Source organism: Engystomops pustulosus, chromosome 6 (genome assembly GCF_040894005.1).
Source record: "Engystomops pustulosus chromosome 6, aEngPut4.maternal, whole genome shotgun sequence".
NCBI lineage: Eukaryota > Metazoa > Chordata > Amphibia > Anura > Leptodactylidae > Engystomops > Engystomops pustulosus.
Genome location: NC_092416.1, coordinates 20,831,129 through 20,846,982, shown reverse-complemented (window position 1 = coordinate 20,846,982; position 15,854 = coordinate 20,831,129).

Genomic DNA, 15,854 nt, shown 5'->3' with positions numbered 1-15,854 from the left:
CTGCCCAACTGACAGACAGAGCTGACCCTGCCCAACTGACAGACAGAGCTGACCCCGCCCAACTGACAGACAAAGCTGATCCTGCCCAACTGACAAACAGAGCTGACCCCGCCCAACTGACAGACAGAGCTGACCCTGCCCAACTGACAGACAGAGCTGACCCTGCCCAACTGACAGACAGAGCTGACCCCACCCAACTAACAGACAGAGCTAACCCCGCCGAACTGACAGACAGAGCTGACCCCACCCAACTAACAGACAGAGCTAACCCCGCCGAACTGACAGACAGAGCTGACCCCACCCAACTGACAGACAGAGCTGACCCCACCCAACTGACAGACAGAGCTGACCCCACCCAACTAACAGACAGAGCTGACCCCGCCGAACTGACAGACAGAGCTGACCCCGCCCAACTGATTCAATCTATGTCTGAATCTGTAGAAAAACTCCTATTAAATGATGCAAAAAAAAAAAAATGAGAGTGGTGAGGGTGGTAAGGTTTTGTGATGGTGAAATAAGGTTATACTGACTTCTAGAAATACATGTCCTGATATCTGTTACATAATGATACGCACATAGGGGGAGATTTATCAGAAGTTTCCGTGGTAAAACTGTTTAGTTGTCCATGGAAACCAATCAGAGCTCAGCTTTAGTCCCACAGCTGTGGGAAAATGAAAGCCGAGCTCTGGTTGCCATGGGTAACTAGAATAGTTCTGCTCTCAGAGACTTATGACAAAGCTCCCCCATATTATCTAAACAAAATACTAAATCAAAGAGTTAAAAAAGTTAAAATAACATTAAGTCAAGAAGGTTTTCCATACTTAAAGTGAAAAAAAAAACCCACAAAGGAAGTGACATCACCGGGGAAACACACCGTACATCAGCAGCAGCCAATTGCCGCTTATAGCTTTCAATACCCTAATCCAAGGGAACAATTCTGTGAGTGTGATATAAGCGCAGTGTCGGACTGGGTTTCCTTAGGCCCACCAGAGAAAATCAATCTGGGGGCCCACTCATCATTATCCCCCAGGAAATATACTCCAGCAGCCTCCAAATTGTGGTGTTTTCTGATGGACCTCTAGGGTTCAGTATTGGGTTAAGCAGGGGCCGACCGGAAGATCCTCTGGTACTCTGGTGGGCCAGTCCGACACTATATAAGCGCACCAGAGGTACAACACCAAAGCTTACAAACTTAAAAATGTAACTCTATTCCCAAAAACAGAGTATAACTAATTATGTACACGAGTAACCCAGCGTCTGTGGCCTACGACTTACAAACTATCTAGTCTTACTATAGGCCTTTACACAGTCACTATCAACTTGGCGCCAAGAGTATAATGTCGCTACCCACTGTGTCAGCTCACTGGGCCTCAGTTGACTCACTGACCTGGTTCCCTTTGGTACATTAACCTTCAGAAATAAAAGAGTTTCATTCAGCAGACATACGGTGTCAATGACGCTGCCGGTTTTCCTCTCAGTGGACGCTTCCAATGGCAACCGTCTCCTTCGGATTTAGAACACTGCCACACCGAACCAGTTTCTGATCCAGTTCTCCTTGCAGAGCCTTGGTCCCTTAGGGAGTGGATGGCACTAAAACACAGTCAGCAGTCCTTCTCCTTCCAGGTGTCTGAACAACTCCCCATCCAGCCCAAGATGGCTGCCATCCACACTCCTCTTACCTGAAGCACCACCTATGCAGAACAGGGCTTCCACGTCACTACTGCATTTTGCCATCACATGGTAAACAGTGATCTCTGGTGCCCAAACAATAAAAAAACTTATTTACAGGAACAGATGCAAACACAAAATGGAGTCTGTCTCCAAAGAAATGATGGGAGCTGAGTAATTAGAGATGAGCGAACATACTGCTCGTTGCTCGGACGAATACTTCGCCCGCTCGAGAAAATGGCATCTCCCGCCGTTTTGCTTTTTGGCGGCCAGAAACAGAGCCAATCACAAGCCAGGAGACTCTGCACTCCACCCAGCATGACGTGGTACCCTTACACGTAGATAGCAGTGGTTGGCTGGCCAGATCAGGTGACCCTGGGATAGACTAGCCCCTGCCTGCGCTGCTCGGATCATTCTGTGTCTGGATGCCGCTAGGGAGAGAGCTGCTGCTGGTCAGGGAAAGCGTTAGGCTGTTCTATTAGAATAGTGTTAGGCAGGAGTGATTCTACAAGAACCCAACAGCCCTTCTTAGGGCTACAATAACGTTATACTTTTTTTTTTTTTTATTTGCAGCTAGTACCATATTGTGAGGAATTAGCAGGGGGACTTGCTACCGTTGTGTTTAGCTCTTAGTGACGCACATATCCACCTCAAACACCAAAGTGGGACAATTTATTAGGGGTTTGATTTCAATTAGGCACAGTCTGCCAGTTTCTTTTTATTTTACGTTTATTTTGTCATAACTCAGCGTCATCTCATCTGGCATAGCAGTGTGCTTTCATACTTGGCTAGAAAATAGCCATAGGAGAATCCAAACGGCTTACTTACGCCTACAATAGCGTTATATATATTTTATTTCTGGTTGATCTGCTGGTGGCTGTCCTTGCTGCAGTGCATCTACTACCATATTGTGAGGAATTTGCAGTGAGACTTGCGACCGTTGTGTTTAGCGCTTAGTGACGCACATATCCATCGCAAAGACCGAAGTGGGACAATTTATTAGGGGTTGGATTTCAAGTAGGCACAGTCTGCCATTTACTTTTTATTTTACGTTTATTTTTTCATAACTTAGCGTCATCTCATCTGGCATAGCAGTGTGCTTTCATAGTTGGCTAGAAAATAGCCATAGCAATAGGATAGCATCGTTTGGTTTTAAAAACTAAAAAACACAAAAAAACAAAAAAACAAAAAAAAAGTCAAAAAAAAAATTAAAGTTATAACTTTCATTTTCAAAATGTTTAACCCGAGGGCTAGGGGTAGAGGACGAGGGCGGGGACGTGGGCGTCCAACTACTGCAGGGGTCAGAGGCCGTGGTCCTGGGCAGGGGAACGCCGCATAGCTACACTCCCTAGGTTCATGTCTGAAGTTACTGGGACTCGTGGTAGAGCACTGTTGAGGCCAGAACAGTGCGAACAGGTGATGTTGTGGATTGCCGACAATGCTTCGAGCAATTTGTCCACCAGTCAGTCTTCCACGCAGTCCACCCATGTCACCGAAATCGGCACTCCTCCAGCTCCTGCACCTCAGCCTCCTCCCCCCCAGTCTGCCCCCTCCCAGGAAAATTTGGCATTTGAACCGGCATACTCTGAGGAACTGTTTTCTGGACCCTTCCCACAGTCACAAACCACTTGTCCGGTTGCTGCTGAGCAATTTTCCGATGCCCAGGTTTTCCACCAGTCGCAGTCTGTGGGTGATGATGACCTTCTTGACGTAGTGGAAGAAGTGTGTAAAGAGGTGTCCGACGATGAGGAGACACGGTTGTCAGACAGTGGTGAAGTTGTTGTCAGGGCAGGAAGTCCGAGGGGGGAGCAGACTGAGGGATCGGAGGATGATGAGGTGACAGACCCAAGCTGGGTTGAGAGGCCGGGTGAGCACAGTGCTTCTGAGACGGAGGAGAGTCCTCGACCAGAACAGGTTGGAAGAGGCAGTGGTGGGGCCAGACGGAGAGGCAGGGCCAGAGCTGGTGCATCAGCGCCAAATGTGTCACGTAGTGAAGCTCCCGTGGCGAGGGCTCCCGCGGCGAGGGCTAGATTTTCAGAAGTCTGGAGGTTCTTTAAGGAAACACTGGATGACCGACGGACTTTGGTGTGCAACCTTTGCCAAACCAGGATCAGCAGGGCTTCCACCACTACTAGCTTAACTACCACCAGTATGCGCAGGCATATGAATGCTAAACACCCCACTCAGTGGCACCAAGCCCATTCACCTCCGGCCGTGCACACCACTGCTCCTTCCCCTGTGTCAGCTGATAGTTAGCCCCCTGCCCAGGACCCTGGCACAAAAACCCCATCGTCGCCTCCACGATCCTCCACATCATCCACCAGCGTTCAGCTCTCCATACCCCAGACGCTGGAGTGGAAAAGGAAATATAGTGCAACCCACCCGCACGCCCAAGCCCTTAATGTCCACATCTCCAGATTGCTTAGCCTGGAGATACTGCCCTATAGGCTAGTAGAGACCGAGGTCTTTCGCAACCTCATGGCGGCGGCCGCCCCTCGGTATTCGGTCCCCAGCTGCCACTACTTTTCCCGATGTGCCGTCCCAGCCCTGCAAAAGCACGTGTCAGACAACATCATCCGTGCCCTGACCAACGCCGTTTCTGACAAGGTCCACCTGACCACGGACACGTGGACGAGTGCTGCCGGGCAGGGCCACTATATATCGCTGACGGCACATTGGGTTAACTTGGTGGAGGCTGGGACCGAGTCTGACCCTGGGGCTGGTCATATACTGCCGACGCCGAGGATTGCGGGGCCTACCTCGGTCCAGGTCTTTCAGGCCTACTATGCCTCCTCCTCCTCCCACCCCTCCTCCACCTCCTCCTCCGAACTACCATCTGTGGGCATGGCGCCATCAGTCGCTAGCTCTAGGCACAGCAGCAGTGCCGTCGCTAAGCGACAGCAGGCGGTGCTCAAACTGCTGAGCCTAGGCGATAAAAGGCACACCGCCCAAGAGCTATTACAGGGCATTCCACATCAAACTTGTTAACTTTGTCGCCACCCTGCTGTGTAATCCACAAAATATACTGGCAAACTTTTATCATTTGCCAATATTATTTCAGCGCTTCTTGCGCATCTGTTTACATTCACCTCACCCGCCATATCCTAAACTTATAAGAACGCTACTACACTTGATCTTATACAAAAGGTTCATAGAAGTGCTCTTTGGGGAGTAGCCTAGAGACAGGGGCTTGGATTGGCGAAAGCTCGGCTGGCTGTGGAGCGCCAGCTCCATCTCAAGATCCAACTAACATAGTTTTAACTGCAGCACCTTTAATCTACTACTAGTTCACTGCCTCCATACATGGTCCCCTTATCAAACGAGCTGTGTCAGGCAGAATTTTCAGGTGTTTCACCACATACATAACTCGGAACTCGGCGCGTCTGTCGCCGCCATGCTGGAGACCTGCAGTTGCAATCATAGAAGCGCAATATGGATGCCCCATACTGTCGCTCTTAATCATGGAAGTCCTCTCCATGGCTGCCTCCAAATGTCGTCCCCTTATCAAACGAGCTGTGTCAGGCTTATTTTTCGGGTGTTTCACCAGATACGTTATGGAACTTGGTCACTATGTCGCCACCATGCTGTGTTATCGACTAAATATACCGTCAACCTTTTGTTCAAAGAGGAAATAATTTCAGCGCTTCTTGCTCACCTCCTTTGGTTCCTCTCTGCCACCCATTGGTTTGAAGCCTGAGTCCATTTAGGGTATGTCGCCATGCCACTCTCTAGCCTGCCGCTGCTGCCGCTGCCTCTGCATGCCGTCCCCTATAGTGTCAGGGCCAATTATTGGATGTTTTAGATGCTATCTAGCCTCATTCGGTCACTCTGTCATTGCCATGCTGTTGCCCATAATTTTGGCATAATGGTGCGATTAAGCAGCCTCAGAGGCATCCATGCATGCTGCCCCTGCTGTTTCCTGTCCATTTCCGTGGTGTTTCCATCCTTTTCTGAGGTTTCCAGGTGTTTGGCCAAGCTTCCCTGTGCAGAGCCTTGGTCCCCTTGAAAAATGCTCGAGTCTCCCATTGACTTCAATGGGGCTCGTTATTCGAGACGAGCACTCGAGCATCGGGAAAAGTTCGTCTCGAATAACAAGTACCCGAGCATTTTAGTGCTCGCTCATCTCTATGAGTAACACTTAAAGAAATATTACAATGATTCTTACTCTATTTAGCAAGAGGATAAGGACTCAGCTCTAAAATTCTTCAGTATCATTAATAAATATACCAATGTCTTGGCACCAAATGTAGAAGGACTGACATTGAGTAGAGTACCGGGGGGCTCCACGGGTAGACAACAACAGAGGCGGGAGAGAAAAGAAACAAAAAACGCAGAGGACTCAAGTGCCATCTTATTACAAAGAAATAGATGTTAGGGAGTAACTCTCACCTGGTGTATTAATATGAAAGGCATATCATATGTGTGCTGGAAGAGAGAGGAGCTGCTGCCCACGAGACAAAGAGGTCTGCTCGTCCAGAGTGGCGGACCCCACAGTAAAGCATAGATCCACGAGGTGTAGTCCCGATGAGATATGCGCTGCTTCACTCAGGAATGTAATTGAGGTATTATATCCATAAAAGATACTTTATTTGGTTGGTACAACACAACATGTTTCTGTTCCAACCCAGAGCCTTTGTCAGGTGTAATTTCAACTTACGAAGGCTCCGTGTCGAAGCCGAAACTCGTTGGGGCACATTTACTTACCCGGTCCATTCGCGTTCCAGCGGCGGCTTCTCCGACGAGCGTTCGGGTCTTCCGGCGATTCATGAAGGTCCTGCGCCCGATGTCCACCAGGTGTCGCTGCTGCGCTGAAGTCCGCCGAGGTGCCCTGGAGTTCATCGTCTTCATCGTGGTGCATGTGAGTATGGCCCGTGCGACCAATTTTTTTTTTTTTTAAATACAGCGGTTTTTCCGAATCCATCAGGTTTTCCGGCGCCCATGCCCCCCGATTTCCGTCGCGTGCATGCTAGCGCCGATGCGCCGCAATCCAATCGCGTGCACAAAAATCCCGGGGCAATTCAGGGGAAATTGGCGCAAATCGGAAATATTCGGGAAACACGTCGGGAAAATGCGAATCGGGGCCTTAGTAAATGACCCCCGTTGTGTTGTAAAACCAAATAAAGTATCTTTTATGAATATAATACCTCGATTACATTCCTGAGTAAAGCAGCGCCTATCTCATCGGGACTTCCCCTTCGTGGATCTTTGCTTTAATGTCTTGGCACCGCAATGGGTACACATGTGGCCCCTGAGTTTGATTGGAGGGACTTCTTAGATTATTATTAGAGATGAGCGAGCACTAAAATGCTCGGGTACTCGTTATTCGAGACGAACTTTTCCCGATGCTCGAGTGCTCGTTTCGAGTAACGAGCCCCATTGAAGTCAATGGGAGACTCGAGCATTTTTCAAGGGGACCAAGGCTCTGCACAGGGAAGCTTGGCCAAACACCTGGGAACCTCAGAAAAGGATGGAAACACCACGGAAATGGACAGGAAACAGCAGGGGCAGCATGCATGGATGCCTCTGAGGCTGCTTAATCGCACCATTATGCCAAAATTATGGGCAACAGCATGGCCATGACAGAGTGACAGAATGAAGCTAGATAGCATCTAAAACATCCAATAATTGACCCTGACACTATAGGGGACGGCATGCAGAGGCAGCGGCAGCAGCGGCAGGCTAGAGAGTGTCATGGCGACATACCCTAAATGGACTCAGGCTTCAAACCAATGGGTGGCAGAGAGGAACCAAAGGAGGTGAGCAAGAAGCGCTCAAATAATATCGGTACATGATAAAAGTTTGCCAGTATATTTTGTGGATTACACAGCAGGGTGGCGACAAAGTTAACATGGAAGCCATGAAAACAATCCAAAATTCTGCCTGACACAGCTCGTTTGATAAGGGGACCATGTATGGAGGCAGTGAACTAGTAGTAGATTAAAGGTGCTGCAGTTAAAACTATGTTAGTTGTTTCTTGGCATGGAGCTGGCGCTCGCTGGCAGGCGAGCTTTCGCCAATCCAAGCCCCTGTCTCTAGGCTACTCCCCAAACAGCACTTCTAAGAACCTTTTGTATAAGATCAAGTGTAGTAGCGTTCTTATAAGTTTAGGATATGGCGGGTGAGGGGAATGTAAACAGATGCGCAAGAAGCGCTGAAATAATATCCGTAAATGGTAAAAGTTTGCCAGTATATTTTGTGGATTACACAGCAGGGTGGCGACAAAGTTAACAAGTTTGTTGTGGAAGCCATGAAAACAACCCAAAATTCTGCCTGACACAGCACGTTTGATAAGGCGGGCATGTATGGAGGCAGTGAACTAGTAGTAGATTAAAGGTGCTGCATTTAAAACTATGTTAGTTGGTTCTTGGCATGGAGCTGGCGCTCCGCTGCCAGGCGAGCTTTCGCCAATCCAAGCCCCTGTCTCTAGGCTACTCCCCAAACAGCACTTCTAAGAACCTTTTGTATAAGATCAAGTGTAGTAGCGTTCTTATAAGTTTGGGATATGGCGGGTGAGGGGAATGTAAACAGATGCGCAAGAAGCGCTGAAATAATATCCGTAAATGGTAAAAGTTTGCCAGTGTATTTTGTGGATAACACAGCAGGGTGGCGACAAAGTTAACAACTTTGATGTGGAATCCATGAAAACAACCCAAATTTCGGCCTGACAAACCTCGTTTGATAAAGGGACGATGTATGGAGGCAGCTATATGGACGACTTTTGGAGGTAGCAATGGAGACAACGTGTGGAGGCTGCTATGGAGACAATTCAATTTGGATAGTGCCTGTATGTGGCAGTCCAAAAAATTTTTCAAACCAGAGGAGCAGGTAGGTGGCCCTCCAGAAAAATGGAATAGATTGAGTGCCTGTATGTGGCAGTCCAAAAAAGTTTTTAAACCAGAGGAGCAGGTAGGTGGCCCTCCAGAAAAATGGAATAGATTGAGTGCCTGTATGTGGCAGTCCAAAAAAGTTTTTAAACCAGAGGAGCAGGTAGGTGGCCCTCCAGAAAAATGGAATAGATTGAGTGCCTGTATATGGCAGTCCAAAAAAGTTTTTAAACCAGAGGAGCAGGTAGGTGGCCCTCCAGAAAAATTGAATAGATTGAGTGCCTGTATGCGGCAGTCCAAAAAAGTTTTCAAACCAGAGGAGCAGGTAGGTGGCCCTCCAGAAAAATGGAATAGATTGAGTGCCTGTATGTGGCAGTCCAAAAGATTTTTCAAACCAGAGGAGCAGGTAGGTGGAGCTCCAGAAAAATTGAATAGATTGAGTGCCTGTATGTGGCACTCCCAAAAATTGTTTAAAACAGAGGACTGGGTCGGTGGCCCTCCAGAAAAATTAAATGCATAAAGTACTATAGGTAGAGCCAGTGGGCCCTGTCAAAAATAGCCAGTTTCCTCTGCTTTACTGTACAAAGAGCAGGAGAAGGAGGAAAATGAGGAGGAGGAGGAGTGGATAAATTATTCAGGTTGAGCTTCCTTCACCTGCTGGAGATTGGAAATTAGGAGAAATCCATGCTTTATTCATCTTGATAAGCGTCAGCCTGTCAGCGCTGTCAGTCGACAGGCGTGTACGCTTATCGGTGATGATGCCACCAGCTGCACTGAAAACCCGCTCGGACAAGACGCTAGCGGCAGGGCAGGCAAGAACCTCCAAGGCGTACAGCGCCAGTTCGTGCCACATGTCCAGCTTTGAAACCCAGTAGTTGTAGGGAGCTGTGTGATCATTTAGGACGATGGTATGGTCAGCTACGTACTCCCTCACCATCTTTCTGTAAAGATCAGCCCTACTCTGCCGAGACTGGGGACAGGTGACAGTGTCTTGCTGGGGTGACATAAAGCTGGCAAAAGCCTTGTAAAGCGTACCCTTGCCAGTGCTGGACAAGCTGCCTGCTCGCCTACTCTCCCTCGCTACTTGTCCCGCAGAACTACGCACTCTGCCGCTAGCGCTGTCAGAAGGCTGTTTCAGCTTGTGCACCAGGGCCTGCTGGTATTCATGCATTCTCACACTCCTTTCCTCTCCAGGGATGAGAGTGGAAAGATTTTGCTTGTACCGTGGGTCCAGGAGAGTGAACACCCAGTAATCGGTGCTGGAATAAATTCTTTGAACGCGAGGGTCACGGGATAGGCAGCCTAGCATGAAATTTGCCATATGCGCCAGAGTACCAACGCGTAAAAATTTGCTCCCCTCACTGGCCTGACTGTCCATTTCCTCCTCCTCCAACTCCTCCAACTCCTCTTCTTCTGCCCATACACGCTCAACAGTGAAGGACTCAACAATGGTCCCCTGTTGTGTCTCGCCAACATTCTCCTCCTCTTCCTCCTCATCCTCCTCCACCTCCACCTCCTCCGATATGCGCTGAGAAACAGACCTAAGGGTGCTTTGGCTATCAACAAGGGAATCTTCTTCCCCCGTCTCTTGTGAGGAGCGCAAAGCTTCCGACTTCATGCTGACCAGAGAGTTTTTCAACAGGCCAAGCAGCGGGATGGTGAGGCTGATGATGGCGGCATCGCCACTGACCATCTGTGTTGACTCCTCAAAGTTACTCAGCACCTGACAGATATCAGACATCCACGTCCACTCCTCATTGTAGACTTGAGGAAGCTGACTGACCTGACTACCAGTTCTGGTGGAAGTTGACATCTGGCAGTCTACAATCGCTCGGCGCTGCTGGTAAACTCTGGATAACATGGTCAGTGTTGAATTCCACCTCGTGGGCACGTCGCACAACAGTCGGTGAGCGGGCAGTTGGAGGCGGCGCTGCGCTGCCCTGAGAGTGGCAGCATCTGTGCTGGACTTCCTGAAATGCGCACAGATGCGGCGCACCTTCGTGAGCAAATCAGACAGATTGGGGTATGTCTTGAGGAAACGCTGAACTATCAGATTTAACACATGGGCCAGGCATGGCACATGTGTCAGTCTGCCGAGTTGCAGAGCCGCCACCAGGTTACGGCCGTTGTCACACACAACCATGCCTGGCCTCAGGTTCAGCGGTGCCAGCCACAGATCAGTCTGCGCCGTGATGCCCTGTAATAGTTCTTGGGCGGTGTGCCTTTTATCGCCTAGGCTCAGCAGTTTCAGCACCGCCTGCTGTCGCTTAGCGACGGCACTGCTGCTATGCCTAGAGCTACCGACTGATGGCGCCATGCCCACGGATGGTCGTTCGGAGGAGGAGGTGGAGGAGGGGTGGGAGGAGGAGGAGGCATAGTAGGCCTGAAACACCTGGACCGAGGTAGGCCCCGCAGTCCTCGGCGTCGGCAGTATATGACCAGCCGCAGGGTCAGACTCGGTCCCAGCCTCCACCAAGTTAACCCAATGTGCCGTCAGCGATATATAGTGGCCCTGCCCGGCAGCACTCGTCCACGTGTCCGTGGTCAGGTGGACCTTGTCAGAAACGGCGTTGGTCAGGGCACGGATTATGTTGTCTGACACGTGCTGGTGCAGGGCTGGGACGGCACATCGGGAAAAGTAGTGGCGGCTGGGGACCGAATACCGAGGGGCGGCCGCCGCCATGAGGCTGCAAAAGGCCTCGGTCTCTACTAGCCTATAGGGCAGCATCTCCAGGCTTAGCAATCTGGAGATGTGCACATTAAGGGCTTGGGCGTGCGGGTGGGTTGCACTATATTTGCGTTTCCGCTCCAGCGTCTGGGGTATGGAGAGCTGAACGCTGGTGGATGCTGTGGAGGATCGTGGAGGCGACGATGGGGTTTTTGTGGCAGGGTCCTGGGCAGGGGGCTGACTATCAGCTGACACAGGGGAAGGAGCAGTGGTGTGCACGGCCGGAGGTGACCGCGCTTGTTGCCACTGAGTGGGGTGTTTAGCATTCATATGCCTGCGCATACTGGTGGTAGTTAAGCTAGTAGTGGTGGAACCCCTGCTGATCCTGGTTTGGCAAATGTTGCACACCACAGTCCGTCGGTCATCCGGTGTTTCCTTAAAGAACCTCCAGACTTCTGAAAATCTAGCCCTCGCCGCAGGAGCCCTTGCCACGGGAGCTTCACTAGTTGACACATTTGGCGCTGATGCACCAGCTCTGGCCCTGCCTCTCCGTCTGGCCCCACCACTGCCTCTTCCAACCTGTTCTGGTCGAGGACTCTCCTCCGTCTCAGAAGCACTGTGTTCACCCGGCCTCTCAACCCAGCTTGGGTCTGTCACCTCATCATCCTCCGATCCCTCAGTCTGCTCCCCCCTCGGACTTCCTGCCCTGACAACAACTTCCCCACTGTCTGACAACCGTGTCTCCTCATCGTCGGACACCTCTTTACACACTTCTTCCAGTACGTCAACAAGGTCATCATCACCCACAGACTGCGACTGGTGGAAAACCTGGGCATCGGAAAATTGCTCATCAGCAACCGGACAAGTGGTTTGTGACTGTGGGAATGGTCCAGAAAACAGTTCCTCAGAGTATGCCGGTTCAAATGCCAAATTTTCCTGGGAGGGGGCAGACTGGGGGGGAGGAGGCTGAGGTGCAGGAGCTGGAGGAGTGCCGATTTCGGTGACATGGGTGGACTGCGTGGAAGACTGACTGGTGGACAAATTGCTCGAAGCATTGTCGGCAATCCACGACATCACCTGTTCGCACTGTTCTGGCCTCAACAGTGCTCTACCACGATTCCCAGTAACTTCAGACATGAACCTAGGGAGTGTAGCTCTGCGGCGTTCCCCTGCTCCCTCATCAGCAGGTGGTGTCTCACCCCGCCCAGGACCACGGCCTCTGACCCCTGCAGTAGTTGGACGCCCACGTCCCCGCCCCCGTCCTCTACCCCTAGCCCTCGGGTTAAACATTTTGAAAATGAGAGTTATAACTTTAATTTTTTTTTTAACTTTTTTTTTTTTTTCGTTTTTTTTTTGTGTTTTTTAGTTTTTAAAACCAAACGATGCTATCCTATTGCTATGGCTATTTTATAGCCAAGTATGAAAGCACACTGCTATGCCAGATGAGATGACGCTGAGTTATGAAAAAAATAAACGTAAAATAAAAAAGGAAATGGCAGACTGTGCCTAATTGAAATACAACCCCGGGCCCTAATAAATTTTCCCACTTCGGTCTTTGCGATGGATATGTGCGTCACTAAGCGCAAAACACAGTGGTCGCAAGTCTGACTCCAAATTGCTCACAATTTGCTAGTAGATGCACTGCAACAACTACAGCCACCAGCAGATCAACCAGAAATCAAATATATATAACGCTACTGTAGGCGTAATTAAGCCGTTTGTATTCTCCTATGGCTATTTTCTAGCCAAGTATTACAGCATACTACTATGCCAGATGAGATGACGCTGAGTTATGAAAAAAATAAACGTAAAATAAAAAGAAACTGGCAGACTGTGCCTAATTCTACTCAAACCCCTAATAAATTTTCCCACTTTGGTGTTTGAGGTGGATATGTGTGTCACTAAGAGCTAAACACAACGGTAGCAAGTCCCCCTGCTAATTCCTCACAATATGGTAGTAGCTGCAATTAAAAAAAAAAAAAATTATAACGTTATTGTAGCCCTAAGAAGGGCTGTTGGGTTGTTGTAGAATCACTCCTGCCTAACAGTAAGCTAATAGAACACCCTAACGCTTTCCCTGACCAGCAGCAGCAGCTCTCTCCCTAGCGGCATCCAGACAGAGAATGATCCGAGCAGCGCGGGCAGCGGCTAGTCTATCCCAGGGTCACCTGATCTGGCCAGCCAACCACTGCTATCTACGTGTAAGGGTACCACGTCATGCTGGGTGGAGTGCAGAGTCTCCTGGCTTGTGATTGGCTCTGTTTCTGGCCGCCAAGAAGCAAAACGGCGGGAGCTGCCATTTTCTCGAGCGGGCGAAATACTCGTCCGAGTAACGAGCAGTTACGAGTACGCTAATGCTCGATCGAGCATCAAGCTCGGACGAGTATGTTCGCTCATCTCTAATTATTATATATAATTACAGTCACCAAAAATTGGGGACAAAAATATTTACAAGAAATGATATGCTGTAACATAAACCTGATTAAATATTGTGACATTTTCCTGTGGTTTAACCCCTTTTATGTGTTTTCACTTCTATTTTTCACTTCCCACCTTCAAAAATAACTTTTTTTTTTAAATTCTCACATTTAAAGAGCTGTGTGACGGCTTGTTATGTGTGTAACAAATTGCACTTCATAGTGACGATATTTAAGATTCCACGCCGTGTACTGGAAAGCGTGAAAAAAAAATCCAAATGCAGTGAAAATGGTGAAAAAACGCATTTGCGTTGTTTTCTTGTGGGCTTGGATTTTACGGCTTTCACTGTGCGCCCCAAATGACATGTCTACTTTATTCTTTGTGGCGGTGCGATCACGGGGATAACAAGTTTGTATAGATTTTATAGTGTCTTCATACATTTACAAAAATTAAAACCTCCTGTACAACAAATTGTTTTTTGATTTTGCCATCTTCTGGCGCTAATAACTTTTAGCAGAGGGGTCCGTCTATGAGTAGGGGTCGTGTGTAAGTCGGGTGTCCATAAGTAGTAGACTGCCTGTAACTTGATTACTAATATTTGTAATTGTCTGCTTTGTGTTTCTATGGTTTTTATGCATCCTCTCATTTTTGTAGAATGTCATGCTTAGAACTTTAGGTGCAATTTTTCACATTTTCATAAAAACCGCAAAAACATACTGCTCATCTTTTAAGTGTCTTTGTGAGGCCTAAATAATAGTAAAACTCCATAAATTACCTTATTATAGAAACTACACCCCTCAATGCATGTAAAACAACTGATATGAAGTTTGTTAACCCTTAAAGTGTTTCACACGGTTAAAAACAAAACGAAGGTGCAATTTTGAAATGTTGTAATTTTTTGGGTAAATTAATGTATTTTTTTTAAAAAATTGACACATTCAAGATGGATAAAATGCCAAAACGCTCCACAATGATTGATCCCCATATGCTAATACCCCATACTTGGTGGTACCTGCTGTGTGGGATCACGCCAGGGGAGTGAAGGGAAGCTGCGCCATTCACAGCAGTTTTGCATTGTCACTTTTTAAAGGCTATACTATACAATCTTTAGGTTTTTTTTGGCATTGGGACATATGAGGTCTTATTTTTTTCGGGATGAACTTTACAAATACTTCATTTTATGGCGCCTTTATCTTATTCATGAGTTTTTATCAACTCTTTAATGTCTGGAGGAAAAGAAAATCATCTGATTTTTAGCATTTTTTTGTGTCGTTCACAGTACAATAAAATGATTGTTATCCATCTATTATGTTATGTTTACTCTATGGATCATTACAATTTCGGCAACACCTCGTTTAGATATTTTTTCTATGTTTGTTCAATTTTAGTGAAGAAAAACTAAAATAGAGAAAATCTTTTGCTTTGGCATCTTTTCAGAGGCAAAACTTTAGTATTTTACGGTGGACAGGGTTGGTGGAGGGCTTATTTTTTGCGTGACAAGTTGCTTTTGATCAATTATTAGAACATTTTTGTGATTGAATTTGAGGAAATCCACGCCCATTTTCATTTTTTTACAGCGTTCACTGAGAGGGTCCAATAATGTTTTTAATTTATTGTATAGACTGTTACAGAGCAACTATGGGGCACATTTACTTACCCGTCCCGTTGTCGCCGCCGATCCGGATTCGGAGCTGCCGCGATTCACTAAGATCATGCTTCCAATTTCCTTCCTGCGTGCGTCCCTTCCCCCGCTGAGGTCCGCCAGAGTTCACCTTTTTCTTTCCGGTGCATGTAAGTGCATGTCTTGTGACACCATTTTGATAGTTAAATTCCGCAGTTTGTCCGAATCAGTTGGATTGTCCGATGGCCTGCCCCCCGGGTCGCGTGAAAGCCGGTGCTGATGCGCCTCAATCCGCTTGCGTGCAACAAAAACCCCTGTGCAAATTTCAGGGCAAATCAGAAATATTCGGGAAACCCGACGGAAATGCGTCCGACGGACCCTTAGTAAATGTGCCCCACTGTGTTTATTTTGTGATTTTGCATTTTTTCGTACTTTATTAGATGTGTTTTAGTCATGGTGATGTTTTTTGGGACTTTCCTTTATTTATTTATCTGTTTTATCAACAGTTTCAAAACTTTTTGCTTGTTCAAGCTCATGTACAGCTAACACAATGCAATAAAGACATGTAGCAGGGTGTTCTGTAACTCACTGAACATGCATAACGTGACCTTCATAAAGGTCAAATTGGAACTTTCAATGAAGGGGTCAGAGCATC